This window comes from Lolium perenne, chromosome 2, assembly GCF_019359855.2.
Source record: "Lolium perenne isolate Kyuss_39 chromosome 2, Kyuss_2.0, whole genome shotgun sequence".
NCBI classification, from domain to species: Eukaryota; Viridiplantae; Streptophyta; class Magnoliopsida; order Poales; family Poaceae; genus Lolium; species Lolium perenne.
The window spans coordinates 18133138-18149255 of record NC_067245.2 but is presented as its reverse complement, the minus strand read 5'-3'; the positions used below and the strand labels follow the sequence as shown (position 1 = coordinate 18149255).

Below are 16118 nucleotides of genomic sequence, written 5' to 3'. Positions count from 1 at the left end.
TTCGGAGGGACAACAAACTTATTTTTTCCAAACAACAACTCGCATGGGGATTTCATACCGAGTATCCTGGAGGGTGTCCTGTTAATCAAAAAAATGGCTTTCATGACTGCTTCACTCCACAGGAACTTGGGCACATTCATTGTGTACATCAGCGAGCGAGCTACTTCCAAAACGTGTCTGTTTTTACGCTCTGCCACACTGTTTTGGGGAGGGGTATCTGGGCAAGTCGTTGATGAAGAATACCTTGTTCAGACAAGAAGGCCCCAAAGGTGGTGTTCAAATACTCCGTGCCATTGTCAGTCCTGAGCACCTGCACCTATACTTGAAACTGATTCTTTACATATGCATGGAAGTGAACCACCTCATCCTTGTGGCGCATCAAATAAACCCAAGTCATACGAGATTAGCAGTCAATAAAGGTAACAAAGTACTTCATTCCATTCACTGACACCACTGGGGAAGTCCATACATCTGAATGAATAAGCATAAAAGGAGATATGCTCCTAAGCCCCTTACTCATATATGAGGCTCTTGTATGTTTAGCATATTCGCAAGCATCACATGTTAACTTGCCATTGCTTATTCCACACATAATATCAGGAAATATTCCACTCATCTTATCGAAAGACACAGGCCCCATCCTATAGTGACATAATAGCTTGTTTTTCCTTATCCTCCATGGTTGCAGCATACACCAACTCTGGCTGCACCCCTCTTTCCACATACCAGAGCCCCTTACGCCTAGTGCCAGTCCCAACCATCTTCCTCGTCTCCTGCTCCTGAATCACGACACCAAACTTGTTAAGAGTCACACTACAGTCTATATCATCAACGAGAGCACTCAGAGAGAGCAAATTAATAGGAAACGCTGGGATGTGTAGAACAGATGACAAAGAGATGTTTGAAGTGCACTTTACTGTGCCTTCTCCAACAACAGGTTGTTTTGTACCATCAGCAGTTTGAATGGTGCCTTTGTGAGTAGGAGGATGCTTAATGTAAGACTCAAACACACTGAATTTACCCGCAACATGCTTAGATGCGCCAGAGTCAAGAATCCATTTTGTATCATTCTCATTAGTAGCAAGGGATGCGTTTTCAGAATTACCTTCATCCGTGGAGACCAAGTTAGCAAAGTTTCCATAGGCAGCACCATCCACTTCTGCATCCTTTGACGTCCCATTGTCCACTTCAGTCGCCATGTGTGCACTGTAACCACCGGAGTTTCCGGTGTGTCCTCCTCTACCTCTAGCAGTTTGATGTCTTGAGTATCCACCTCTACCTCCTGACATCCTGCTACTTCCCCTTCTGTTATATCCCCTGCCTCTACCACGAGTTGAGCAGTACCACTTCAGGTGACCAGTCTCCCCACAAATGAAACAGTCCCTAGTCTCTTTCCACTCTCTACGCTCGATCACAGCAAATGTTGGAGCTGACACAACTTTCTCATCTGCTGGTTCCAGAGAGAGCCGCACCTCCTCTTGAGCCATTGCTGCAATGGCCTCGTCAAGAGTGGGCAAGGAGGTGTGGTGCAGCAGAGATGCCTTTCTGACATCAAAGCACTTACTTAGCCCCTCCAAAAACTTGAGCACACGCCTGCGCGCTGTCCACTTTTGCCCTGACTCGATGGAGGCTGCATCATAGAGTTCGAGAGGGTCACAGTTATCCTGATAATCCCATAAGGCTTGCAGCTCTGCCACATATGCCATCACTATCATGTCCCCCTGGCGGAGATGGCGAATCTTCCCATCAATCTAAGCAATGAGCATGACATTTCCCTTACCCTAGTACTGGATGGACAAGTTCTTCCATATTTCAGCAGCTGTGCTGTCCACGGAACACCCAATGGAGGGCACCACCGAGTTCAACAGCCACCCAATGAGCAGAGAGTTGACGGGTTTCCACTTCTTTCCGTCAGCACTAGTCTTGTCTCCTGGTTCTTTGGCAGTCCCCAATAAGTACCCATCAAGATCTTTCTGATCCCAACATTGCTCTCCGAGACCAACTCAGATAGTTGGTTACCCCCTCTAGCTTGATGTCTGTGGGTGATAGGTCAATCTTCTGAACCACTTCTTGTCGGGGAACAATGGCCTCAGAGCCACCCCTTTTGAGAGAAACAGCGTGAGCTGCTCGAGAGCCTCCGCAAGGCCTTTGGGCTCACCCATCTGCACTCTCACCTTCACCCAGCAAAAACAACAAACAACTTCGGGGCACACTTACCAGCAACCTCCTTTCACCAGCAGCACACACAACTTGAGAAACCACCACCCCTGCTTCACTCCTGGACGAGCAGCTGCACGCAGCAACAAGAACCACAGTCCAGCTTGTCCTTCTCCTTCCCCTTGCACGCAGCACCACCTCGTCTCCTCTCCGCCGCGCAGACCCACTCCCTGCCTGAACCGGCTTCCCTTCAGGCCCCACTGCCGCCTTGCTCTGATACCATGTTGTAGCAGTAGCTCACCTTATCTCCCTTGGTCCCTGGCGGCTGGTGTGGTTTTTCTGTCTTAGGGTTAGCTCTCCTCCAGCTCCCTCCTTTTATAGTCAGCACACATATGGGCTTGGGCCACTTGGGGCAGAAACATGTCCAGTGTTCAACATTTGGAATGGAGCCTCCCATTTTGGGGTTACATACAGTGAAACAGATGGGATTATCTAGCTTGGGAACAACTTCTTGTCTTTTGAGCCCTCACGTAACTTCAAACATCAAGGGACAGTTACATCCCTTTGTTTGGAGTAATATTTCCTCATTCTATTATTTTGCAATGAAATATTTGTAACTAACTGGATCCAAATCCTCCTTGTTTAATACCTCACTGCATATTATTGTCTTTGGTTCATTGAATTTATCATTGAGAGTTTTCTGGATTGCGATGCAGTATTAGACTTGAGCAAGAGCGTGGTTATGGTACAAGAAAGAGTAGCACAAGCGGGACACAAACATATTCTACAGAGGTGAAGGTAAGCATAACATACTAACTGATTAGAACTTCATGCTGTAATGGATGCACTACATCAAATATACATTTCTTTCTACCGGTAATTGTTTCACCTTGTTGCAACAGGGTTAACTCGTTTTTTATACCATTTAGTGACGACCTGGGGTTATCCCTTGCCAGACCCACATCAAGCATGTGGTGAGTCATTGCTGTCGTTATCTTGTTTGTTTCCCTATGTTGCACATTCTGACAGCTTTATACATTCATTTGAAACTTGTATACCAAGCTTGTTTGACAGATGGCATGTATCTGAATTATTCTTTTGAAGAGGAATTTGGAGAGAATGTCTCAAGTATTCTAGGCAGAAGTGTTGCTCTCAAAGTGTCTCAGAATGTTGTCTCACTTGCTTCATTCAATGGTGATTTACTGTTATATACTCACTCATATGTTTACGTTATCTTTTCAGTTGGTACTAATAATTCAAATTATGATCTATGTAGGAAAGACAAGGTTTTTTGCTCGCACGGGAGTATTTATAGCCTCCAGTTCACACTCGGCAAAAGTTCTTACTTCAGCAAGTTTGGTTAGAGATTTTGGTGATGATATTCCCAAGATTAATCATAACCTGAGGGTTGTTATTGTTACCACTATTTGATCCTTCTGTTTTTTCGTTTAAGAATCTGCTGACCATAACCTTTTCATTGCAGATTGAAGTGCGTCTTCCAAATAATCGTCGAGTCAAAGGAATATTGAAATATTGTAATCTACATTACAATATTGCTATTGTTGACGTCATGGAGTCCCAGAGTCATCGTGGAATGAAACACCAGGGGCATAAGCCTGTCAGCAATGGAATGGATATAGTGGCAGTAGGTTGTCTCTTCGAGGAGCGCACATTAATGGCTACAAAGGGCATTGTGATTGATAAAAAAACACTGATTGGAAGCACATACCGAGTTCTAGTGAACTGAGCTTCTCCACTTGTAAAATCGCTAAGGTATTTTTGTTGTCGATTGCCTCCGTAGGTTATTACAATATATCTTGATTCATAAAACCCTTTTCTTGTCGCCCTTTTGTTTGGTAGGCTGGAATCGGGGGCCCTCTTATTGACACGCTTGGGAATATTGTCGGTATGAATTTCCATCATGAGGAATGTACTCCGTTCCTATCGAGCAGTATCATTCTAGGTCTCCTCGAGAATGATTTCTTGAAGGATATTTGTGCGAAATGGTACGCTTGTTGTATGTATGTTGTTTATTTATATTGTTCTGCAATTGCTTCCATGTCATCATAATATTCATGCTTTAGGGCAGTACTATGGCCTACTGGCACTTGTCTTTTCTTATCAACCTTTTGGGCCCCTGTGATAATCTCTGCTAGTAATGTTTGCGCTAGTTTGACATCATAAGCCTCGTCTTGTTTGGACATATGACTGTGATAACAATGTGTAAAGAAAGTGTACACACACTGATATTTTATGATTGTGATCATATATTCATTTTCCTCCGTGTTTAGCTCAGCCCTAGCTTCTTTTAATTTTACAGAAGCAACCAAATGCATGCAAAGAATGGTTATATATGTTTATCAGATGGTAGACTTGTGTTAAATTTGGTTGATTTAGCTAATTCAGTCTTTTAAATATTTTGTAGTCTGAAGGATGGGCCTGTTGTTATTTGTGGTACAAACAAGTATTTCTTGTTTTACACATTTTATCGTTATTCATATTTATTGCTTCACATAAACTTACATTATATTTTTAAATTATAATTGCTCAACAACAGATGGCCTGTAACCGAGCCAAGTTGGTGTTCTCCACCACCAGTTATGCCCAAGGAGATACTCGCCTGTTTTTATTGAGTCTTGGATACTCATGACCGCTAACTCTTGGAGACTCATGACCACCAATGCTCCTGCTACTTGAAACGAATCCACACGAGGGAAACATTGTTGTTTAATGTGTGAACTTGAGATGTTTTGATGTATCCGATCTTGCTTACGTGTCACGAGTCAACTGTACGGATGGAAGATTCCAAGCATTATTTGTACTATATCGAGATAGTATCTGTAAGGAAATTGCTGAGGAAGAAGTCCCAGTTGTACGAATTGGAACAAGCATAAGACCACCAAGAAGGGTGTCAATGCAGACAAAAAGAAGAACCCAAAGAAGAAGAGATGCTTGTCTCCTTCTTCAGCTTGCCACTTGCTTTTGGCCCCTTATGTGGGGTTCAGTTAAAAAAAGCCATGTAATTTCTTATATTTAGATCAACACATTCTGTCAGTTGCTCTAGGGTGCTTGCTTTTGGACTACCAAGCTTATAAATGCAATGGAACTTATGAGTCGGCTTTGTTCCATGCTCTTTGTTGGGGGGATGACCCCCGGTATGCCAAAGGCATGCCAAACCGGATGGTTTGAGCCATCAAGATACCGGTTTAATATTCTTACCGGAGCACGAAGATAAGAATTTGGCTAAGTGAAGCTAAGCCGGTATCCCCAAGAGGGGTATACCGGAACCGGATAAAGAAGATACCGGAAAGAAGGGTCTGTCGGCAAGACTGGTCAAAGATTCTCTTCAGAGTTAGAAGACAAGGATGAGCTAAGCAAAGTGACTTTAATCGGAGCTCTGGCGCCAAAGAGAGGGGTGACGCTGAAAGAAGCCGGAGGACGTCAGCGTCCCTGATTAAAGAAGACCCCGGCGTCATCCATGATTAAAGTAGCTTTGTAAAGTAGTTTGTCCAGTCAAAGATGCCATTAGGGTTTCTTGCTCTGTAAGCCACCCTCTCCCCTATATAAGGAGAGGGGGCACAGCCTCTTACGGGCGCGGGCAGATAGAGAGATTAGATGATAGACCTTGTATCCAAGAACCTGTAACCATGTTGAGATCAATGAAGCTAGCGATCTAGAGCAGAGTTCTTCCTCTTGTCTCTCTTCTTGCATACCGGCCTTTGGTTGTGTTCTTGAGGAAAGCATCCGGAAGTTCGTCCCATCTAGTCGCAAACCCTCCCCCGAATCCTCTAGCGCCCATTCGGCCCCAACTTAAGCCATCCCATGGCATCTGCTCGTTCGCCACGACGACAGTTGGCGCCCACCGTGGGGCATGAAGTGGCGCTTGCTGGAGTTCACATTCGGGCGGGCATCCTCGACGTCGCCGGCCAGCGTACGGTCTCCGCGTTGGTGCAGCGCATCTACGCCATGGACTTCATCAACGACAACGCGGGCTGCTTCGCCAACGGTGGCATCTTCCCCAAGAACGGCCGCATCATCGAGTTCGGCAGCCACCGCATCTACTTCGGCACCGTCCCTGTGCGCCAATGCCTCTCGCCGGTGCTGGTGGCGCCGGATCCGCCAAGGTGGCTACATGCTGGCCGCGCTCCTGGCAGTGTGGAGGTGATGATGGCAGGCGCGGTCGACGTCGGCAAAGAAGCTGCGGAAGAAGGCGCTGGGCGTGCGGTTTCGACCCGTGCGGCCAAGCCACCACTGGAACGAGGCGCAGGCGCAGCGGGAGCATCATCCGCGCCGCCGGAAACACCGCTCCAAGCGGCGATGAACGTCCTCGCCACCCCCATCGCGCAGAACATCGACCCGGCAGCGGCTCAGGCGGAGCTGGAGGCGCAGCGCCAGAAGATGCTCGAGAGCGGCAAGGACATCGTCAGGGCGCAGCGCGAGCTGAACCTAACCGTACATGAGTATAATGCTGCCCATGGCTTTGCTTCTGTTAGCGCTCATGCTGCTAGGCTACCGGAAAACCGGCTTAAGGCTCGCAATCTAGACCAGGACCTGCGCAAAGAAATTGCTGCCGGCAAAAGCACATCTGCATCTGTGAGCATTGTAGAGAAACCTAAGTACAGTAGCCCGGATAAAACAATAAAAGCTGCTAAGGCTGCTGTAGCGCTGTGTGACTCTCTTTCCGGGGACGCTCTAGCAAAACAACAAGAGCGTGTCCGGGAACTTCTTGAAACTATCGAGCAGCAAAATGCTGAACAGCTTGATAAGCTAAACAAGGTTGTGGCTTCAAAATCCGCGCGTTCGACAAGGAATGCCGGTAGCAAGTCCCATGGGCAGGCTTCGTCCCCCCATCCGGCAGAAGAAGAGAAAAAGAAGTGAATGCGCAGCAGATGACTGTGTATGATCCAGTTCTTGCCGGAAAACAACAAGCCGGGCAATATGATGCCGGCAGAAAAGGCCAAGGGGCAAATAGAAGCTATGCCGGAGACGGCTATGCCGGAAACAATCATGCCGGTAGACAAGAAACCGGGCAAAATTATCGAGCTGCAAGGGCGGCGTATGATGAGGAGGAAATAGATCCCCCAAGGTACCGGCAGGCAAGGGCCGCGGTACCGGAATGTTACGATGAGGCTGATTCCGCAAGACCGGCAGCATACCGGAACCCGTTGGGAGAACGCTTGGGAGAAAGATACCTACCATTACGGGATGCGAGGCACCGTCTGGATAGAGTATACTTGTCAGAAATGATCGAGGAAGAAGGTCCCCCGGGCCCAAAGTGTTTTGGTCCAAGGATCATGAAAGAAAAGCCACCAGTTCGCAACTTTATGTTGCCTCGTGACACAAAAACATACGATGGCACCACGAAGCCGGAGGACTGGCTCGCGGACTATGTGACCGCGGTATACGTCGCAGGCGGCGGAGGAACCGTAGCTGGAGGAGGAAACCGGCGATGGGCCGTGAGAATCATACCATCGTTTTTGGTTGGACCGGCAAGAATCTGGCTAAACAACTTGCCGGCAGGAAGCATAAATGGCTGGCTGGATTTTGAGGAGGCTTTCGTGAGCAACTTCAGTAGCACCTATCAGAGGCCAAACAGGCCGCAGCAGCTCGCTCTGTGCATACAGCGCCAGAACGAAACAGACCGGGATTATCTGGCCCGGTGGAACACTACAAGGAACTCCTGTGAAGGGGTAATCGAGGCGCAAGCCATTGCTTGGTTTAGCAGCGGGTGCAGGAGAGGTTCACCGTTGTGGCAAAAGCTGCAGCAGAACATGCCGACAACGTTGGCAGAGATGATACGTGTGGCGGATAGCTATGCGTTGGGAGACCCAACGCAGCCGGCCGTACAACCTGAGCCGGAACAGCAGCGCCAAGAGCAACACCGGGATAACCGGAATAACAAAAGAAGGGAAGATTTTCCGGATCGAAGGTACGGTCCGCAGCAAGTTGCTGCAGTACAAGAAAACTCTGAGGCCAGCGGCAGTCAGAGGCAGAGAACCGGATCGCAGCCATGGGCGGGTCCTAAAAAACAGTGGGTAGAAAAGAAGCCTTGGGTTCAGAAAAAGAACTGGCAAGAACCCGCGAAGTACACCATGGAAGCTGCCATGGACCAACCTTGCCGGTGGCACACACCGAATCCGGCACACCCGTCAAACCATCTGACGAAGGATTGTACCTGGACCAAGTACTTGATGCAAAAGGGAACGGTAAAAGATGCACAACCGCCGCAAGACATGCCGCGGCAACAACAGCTACCACCACCACCACCGCTTACCGGGGCAAACGCCTTACCGGTGCAGCCAAACCGGCAACAATACCAGCAAGTTAACCAAGTGGGAGAAGGCAATGGCCAACCACCTCCACCGGCACCTTTGGGCCGGAATATTTACAAAGATCCGGATATGTGCTGCGTTGTGTTCGTAACTGAGCCGACCGACAGACAGAGCCTATATCGCCGTTCTATGGAAGTGAACGCGGTGATGTCGGCAGTACCAAAATATATGCTGTGGTCTGATCAAGAGATCTCATGGTCATTCAAGGATCACCCTAAGATCATGCCTAACCCGGGTGGCTATGCTCTCGTCTTGGACCCAATCATGCAAGGGCCAAATGCTCGAGTCAAATTCAGCAAGGTGCTGATAGACAATGGGAGCAGCATAAACATCATGTACCGGCACACCATGAACATACTGGACATAACAGAAAACATGCTTCAGCCAACGCGCACGACGTTCCATGGAATCCTTCCGGGGCTGTCCTGCGCACCGGTCGGAAAAGTCCGGGTGGATGTGTCGTTTGGGGGACGTGACAATTGCCGGGTTGAAAACCTTGAGTTTGAGGTGGTGGACTTAGATAGTCCTTACCATGCTTTGCTGGGGAGACCGGCATTGGCTGCTTTCATGGCCTCGACTCATACGGCATATCTCAAGATGAAGATGCCGGCACCTCGTGGACCCTTGACTGTGGTGGGAAACTACAAAGTCTCACTGGAAACAGCTTCCGCCGGATCAAACCTGGCAGAGTCGCTGGTGATCGCTGAAGAAAAGAGGAGGATGCAAACTGCAGTTGCGCTGGCTCAGTCCTCTCAGCTGAGTTTAGCGGCGATGAGTGCAAACCTGGGCACACCGGCGTTTAAGCCGACAAAAGAAACAAAGGACATTGTGCTGGATCCGGCTTACCCTGAGCGCACCGTTCGTATCGGTGCCGGCATGAATGAGGCATAGGAAAGCGCGCTCGTCAGCTTCCTCCGTGAGAATCGGAATATCTTTGCCTGGTCTACTGATGACTTGGTAGGTGTTCCGAGGGAGCTGGCTGAGCACTCATTAAATGTCCGGAAAGATGCAAAGCCGGTAAGGCAGCCGCTGCGCCGGTTTGCTGAAGACAGGAGAAAGATCATTGGAGAGGAGGTGACAAAGTTACTGGTTGCCGGTTTCATTGTGGAAGTACTGCACACTGAGTGGCTAGCCAATCCGGTGCTGGTCGAGAAGAAAAAAGAAGAGAACATGGAAGCAAAAGCTCCAAAGGTGTGGCGCATGTGCATTGACTACACCAACTTGAACAAAGCTTGCCCGAAAGACCCTTTCCCTTTACCTCGGATCGATCAAGTGATTGATTCCACTGCAGGATGTGAGCTGTTATCTTTCTTGGATGCTTATTCCGGTTTCCACCAAATCCCCTTGAAAAAGGAAGATCAAATAAAAACTGCGTTCATTACCCCGCACGGGGCTTATTGCTATGTCACTATGTCTTTTGGTTTGCGCAACGCTGGTGCAACGTACCAGCGCTGTATGCAAAAATGCTTGTTTGATCAAATCGGAAAGAATGTGCAAGTCTATGTGGACGATGTCGTGGTAAAAACTAAGGTAAAAGAAACCTTAATCGATGACCTCCGGCAAACATTTGATAACTTGAGAAGATTCCGGATGAAACTCAACCCGGCGAAATGTACCTTTGGTGTCCCTACCGGCAAGTTGCTTGGCTTTCTCGTATCAAGCCGAGGCATTGAGGTCAATCCGGTAAAAATCCGGGCAATTGAAAGAATGACCATACCGCGCGATCTAAAGGACGTGCAAAAGTTTACCGGAAGCTTGGCATCGCTAAGCCGGTTCATAAGCAGGTTGGGAGAAAAAGCTCTGCCACTCTATGCTCTCATGAAAAAATCTGACACGTTCGTCTGGACCCCTCAGGCAGACGCAGCGTTTAAAGAGCTGAAAACAATGTTGGCTACAGCGCCTATACTGGCTTCACCTCTAGAAAGGGAGCCTATGCTATTATACATAGCAGCAACAAACCGGGTTGTGAGTGTTGTAGTTGTGGTTGAAAGAGAAGATGAAGGAAAAACCGTCCAGAGGCCGGTATACTACCTGAGCGAGGTGCTCTCCCTCTCAAAACAAAACTACCCTCATTTCCAAAAGATGACCTATGGTGTGTACATGGCCGCCACAAAGCTTAAGCATTATTTTGAAGAACACCCCATGAAAGTGGTAAGTGAAGCACCAATCTCCGATATCATGTGCAACAAAGATGCTAGCGGTAGGATTGCAAAGTGGGCAATCCAGATATCACCATATGTACCGGTGTACGAAAGAAGAGATGCCATAAAATCACAAGCTTTGGCTGATTTCCCCGTTGACTGGGCGGAAATGCAATACAAGCCGCCGGATCAAAAAATAGAGTACTGGAAAATGCACTTCGACGGACCCAAATTGAAAGAGGGTCTAGGTGCTGGTGTGGTGCTTACCTCGCCTAAGGGAGATCATCTCCGGTATGTTCTGCAAGTGCATTTCAGGGCATCAAACAATGTCGCTGAATATGAGGCCTTGATCCATGGGTTAAAGGTCGCAAAAGAAATCGGTGTGCACCGGATCATTTGCTATGGAGATTCAGATCTTGTGGTGCAGCAATGTTCCGGAGATTGGGACGCAAAGGACGCTAACATGGCTTTGTACCGGTTTCACGTACAAAAGATTGCCGGCTTCTTTGAGGGCTGTGAGTTTCACCATGTACCGCGAGCGGAAAACGAAGCCGCGGATGCTTTGTCCAAACTGGGCTCATCTAGGCAGGAAATTCCTCCCGGAATAGCCTTGGCACACTTAAGAGAGCCATCAATCAAACCAAGCGCGGAATCGGAATCAATTTTCGTACCGGAATCACATATAGTACCCATGGACATCGATGAAGGGAACCCGGGGACTGCTCCGGTAAACTCGGGGACTGCTCCGACAAGCTCGGGGACTGTTGCAGCTATACCGGAAGAAACAATGCTGGTGGATAACATGGAGATAGATGCATCGGTGTTTCTAGTTCGAGAGACACCATCGTGGGTTAAACCTATTAAGGAATTCCTGATCAGCGGCACTTTGCCGGATGACGAAAATGAATCAAGAAGAATCCAAAGAAGGTCCAAGGCATATATATTCATCAATGGCGAGGTGTACAAGAGAAGAGTTACCGGTGTCCTTCAAAGATGTGTGGAGCCGAAAGAAGGAAAAGAAATGCTTGAAGAGATTCACCAAGGAGAATGTGGGCACCACGCTTCATCAAGGGCCCTGGTAGCAAAAGTGTTCCGGCATGGGTTCTATTGGCCCACTGCTTTGGAAAACGCTAAGGATTTGGTAAGAAAATGCAATGGGTGCCAGAGGTACGCCAAGCAAAATCATACCCCAGCGTCCGGTTTAAAAACAATACCACTAACCTGGCCATTTGCTGTTTGGTGCCTTGATATGGTTGGCCCATTCAAAACTGCAAGGAGCAGCATGACTCACATCTTGGTTATGGTGGATAAATTCACCAAGTGGCTAGAAGTTAAACCTATCGCAAAGTGTGATGGGCATACAACGGTGAAGTTCTTGAAAGATGTCATTTTGCGGTATGGATACCCGCACAGCATCATCACTGACAATGGAACCAACTTTGCTCAAGGTGAGTTCAAGAGGTTTTGCGAGGACAACAACATCCGGTTGGATTTGTGCTCGGTGGCACACCCACAAGGCAATGGCCAAGTGGAAAGAATGAATGCTTTGGTACTTTCCGGTATCAAACCAAGGCTCATCGAAGCAGTAGAAAAGTCACCAGGGTGTTGGCTTGATGAGCTACCATCAGTGTTGTGGAGCATAAGAACAACTCCAAACCGGTCCACCGGGTACACTCCATTCTTCATGCTATACGGAGCAGAAGCGGTCATACCAACCGATATCATCCATGATTCACCAAGGGTACAGCTCTATACCGAGCAAGAGGTCAAAGAGGCCAGAGAAAATGATGTGGACTTGCTAGAAGAAGCAAGAGAGTTGGCATTGGCAAGAACAGCCATCTACCAGCAAAACCTCAGACGCTATCATAGCCGGAAGGTTAACCCGAGAGTTTTCCGAGAAGGAGATCTGGTGCTATGCCTAGTGCAGCGCACTGAAGGCCGGCATAAGCTTTCACCACCATGGGAAGGTCCCTTCATTGTGAGCAAAGCTCTTCACAATGACTCCTATTACTTGATCGATGCACAGGAGTGGAAAAAAGGAAAGGCGGACAAATCCGGAGAGGAGAGCAAGCGTCCATGGAACGTAGCTCTGTTGCGTCCTTTCTACTCTCGAAGTTGTGGAGTAAGAAGTTCCTTTTTTGTACCTTATATGCTATGAATAAAAAGATGTCGGAACCTCGAATGAATCTCGGGGACTACCCCTAAAGTTGCATGCAATATGTTTATTTTTTCAGTTCACCGGTTGCCTAGTGAACATTTTTTCTTTCCGGTTTAGTAGCGTGCTAAACCTACCGGAGTCTTCGACTCTGCTGCTGTCCGCAAACCGGCTTCATGGCAAGCAAGATAAACCGGTAGCAACTAAGCACGCGAACTGCGAAAAGAGAGAGTAGGAACAAGCAATCCGGAAAAATTCGACTAACCCCGGTTAAACCGGTTTTTTTGCAAAATTTCGAAGTTATTTCTAAGTTCAAGAAAATGCTTGTTTGGTGAAAGAACCTTGTGCTCATACGCCAAAGAACGCCCAGAGAAGGCAGGCAGAGCCAAGGCAAAAGAACCAAGTGTGCATCGAATTGGATGCAGAAACAATTTGGAAATCTTTGCAGTACATGATAAAATCAAAACCATGAGCAAATATGCTAAGGCAAACATAAGATAATTAACTACCGGTATAACTTACCGGCATAAACTATTGTGCAGCAACCAAAAGCAAACTTAAGTTTTACATCATAAACCCCGGCATACCGGGGTAGAATTTAACGGGCATTGTTTTGAGACAACCAGGACAAACGAACATATCACAGGCAAACACTTAGTAGAAGATCATCAGGCAGCAGGGGCTTCCGGAGGAGCGTCGCCAGCACCAGCATCGTCCATAGGCTCCTCATCGGCTTCATCCTCCTCCTCGTCGAGATAGTCCTTGACGTCAGGAGGGGGAGGGATGAAGGTGCGCATATCGGCGTACTCCGCGATGTGGTACGCGCGATCTTGCCGCTTGGCGGTGAGGATCGGGTCCAGATCGGTTTCCGCGTCTTCGCGCACTCCGGTGAGGGCGTCCAGGTTCAGCTCCGGATACCAAGAGCAGGCAACGCGGAGTGCAGAGTCTGCCCCAGCGCGGGCAGCGGAGCACTGCCATTCGCGGATCCTCCTGCCGGCACCCTTGAGGCGGTCGCTGATCAAGGTGAAGGTATCTGGCAGCACTTCGCCAGGCCACAAAGTCCTGAAGAGCTGGGTAGCTACATCAGGAATGTCAGAGAGATTCCGATCAATGGCGCGGATGTGAGACACCCGCGCGTTCAGCGCAACCAGATGGTCATAGGGGGTCCATGGCACGCGAAGATTCTCCTGGGCCTGGCCAACGCGATGCTCCTCAACCCTCTTTATGGCAAACGCCTGGGAGTCCGGGAAGAGGCCTGCGCAAAGAAAGAAAGAGGCTAAGAAAAGGCAGCCGGAAGAAAATGCAACCGGAAGGAAAGGCAACCGAAAGAAAATGCAACCGGAAGAAAAAAGCTTATAAGCAGAAATCGGAAAAGGAAAAAAAAAGAAGGAACTTACGGAAGGCATGCGCATCAGTCTGCGTGATTAGCTGGTCATATTCCTTCCGCTCCGCCTCCAGCCGCGCGGCCTTGTCCTCGGCACCTTTCAGCGCCTTGGCGGACTCCTCCAGCCCGGCCTGCAACACCATATTGGAGTTGCCGGCATCCTCAAGAGCTTCATGCATCTTGGCCGCTGCGTTGGCTTCAGCAGCCTTTAGCGCCTTGGCATGGTCAAGGCCCAGCTGGATGAACTGAGCCTTGAGCTCCTGATAGCTGGTCTTCTGGGCGCCCAGCTCCTCCTGGTGCTGCCGGATAAGCTGCTCCTTCTCCCCTGAAACCCGGAAAAGAAGATGTTAACAAAGATTGTACTGTTAAGATGAAAAGAAAAGCAGGCCAACCGGAGAACAGGAAAGTCGTACGTTGGGCGGCGGCGAGCTGTTCCTTGAGGGCTTCAATGGAAGCTTCCGGGATGACTGTTAAACGAAGATCGTAAGTGTTAGGAGAAAGAAAGATTTCCGGTAAAAAGATGCCGGTGGTATAAAAACTTACCTTGGCACTTGTCATGTGCCTCAGCAAGATCCCGGTGCTCCCATAGAAGCTCCTCAAAGAGGACCTTCCGAGCGTCAGCCGTGAGCTGTTTAAGAAAAAGAGATTAGTTCAAGTTTTGCGCTAAGAACAAAGTTCTTAACCCAAAACTCGGGGACTGGCAGTGCTAGTTTCGCGCGTTTTTAGTTAAAGTTTTGCACTAAGAACAGAGTTCTTAGCCCGAAACTCGGGGACTGGCAATGCCGGTTTTGCGCGTTTTTAAGTTAAGTTTCATGCTAAGAGCTGCGCTCTCACCACAAAACTCGGGGACTGGGAAGATAGACAAGATTCAATAGAAAAAAGAGAAACCGACATGAAATTAAGGAAAAGATAGAAAAAATCCGGAAGTAAGGACACCGGCAAAAGTTGAAAAGGGTTGCTGGAAACTTACCCTCAGATTGTTCGTGGAGTCATACCACGCATTGTCGAGCTCCTTCACGGCTCGGCGGAGCCGCATGAAATGCTCCTCGGAAGATCGGTCCCCAGCGGGGTCTGGCGCCGGCTGCCTGTCCTTGCCCACGCCGCGGGTCGCCGGGGTCACATCCGCGGCGTTCCACTTCTGGGCATAGGGCAGCAGATGCCCCAGCTCCCGGCCCCCGCGCTGGAACTCAGTGATACGGCCGAGCAAGCCGGTGGCCTTCTCGCTGGCAGCGCTGGCGGCCTTGGAGACATGCAGCACCAGAGGCTGCTGACCGTCAGAGGGGGCGTTGGAGGCCGTCGCCTTCCCCTTGATAAGCTTGGAGATCTTGGGCGGCGGCGCAGTTGGAGCAGCCCCGGAGGGCTTGATGCGAGGAGCATCCGGCGGTGGTGTTGGAGCAGTTCGTGGAGAAGGGGGAGCGCTAGACGCATCACCCCGGTTGGAACTTTCCGGCGCGGAAGTTTTCTTCTTTTCAAGGACGGGAGGAACCAAAGGTTCCGCCCGCCCGGCAGCTTCTTCCTCGGCGCCGATGTTGCTGGCGCCGGTATCTTGGGTCTCTGGAGGGGAGACAAAGTCCTCCTCCGTGCGGTGTTCTGGCGGTGTAGGGGCCGCACGCCCCGAACTTGTAGTGCCCCCCAGAGGGGAGGCAGAGATGTTGCCGGCACCAGAAGGTGCCGGGCTTGAGTGAGAGGAGGGGTTGAGGTCCTCGCGGAACCCTCAGAGCCCGCTGGCCTTGAGCCAAGCTTCAGCGCAGGGCTAAACAAGAGAAAAAGCAAAGAGTTAGAAAAAGCAACCGGCAAAAGAACTTGGTAAGAAGAAACAAGAAAAGGGAAAAGGAAGAAGCTTACCCAGCGGCGGTCGGCATCTGCTTGCGCTTGTAGCGCCGCATGCCCACTTCCTTCTCCCCCAGAGGCTCCGTCCGGAAGCGTTTAGAGGGAGGGGCCTGGCTGGA

General features: G+C 49.3%; 1 pseudogene; it reads right to left on the bottom strand.

Annotated features, from left to right (window-relative positions):
• Nucleotides 1–641: 641 nt before the first annotated feature.
• On the bottom strand, nt 642–14312 carry LOC139835406 (uncharacterized; annotated as a pseudogene).
• Nucleotides 14313–16118: the final 1806 nt, after the last annotated feature.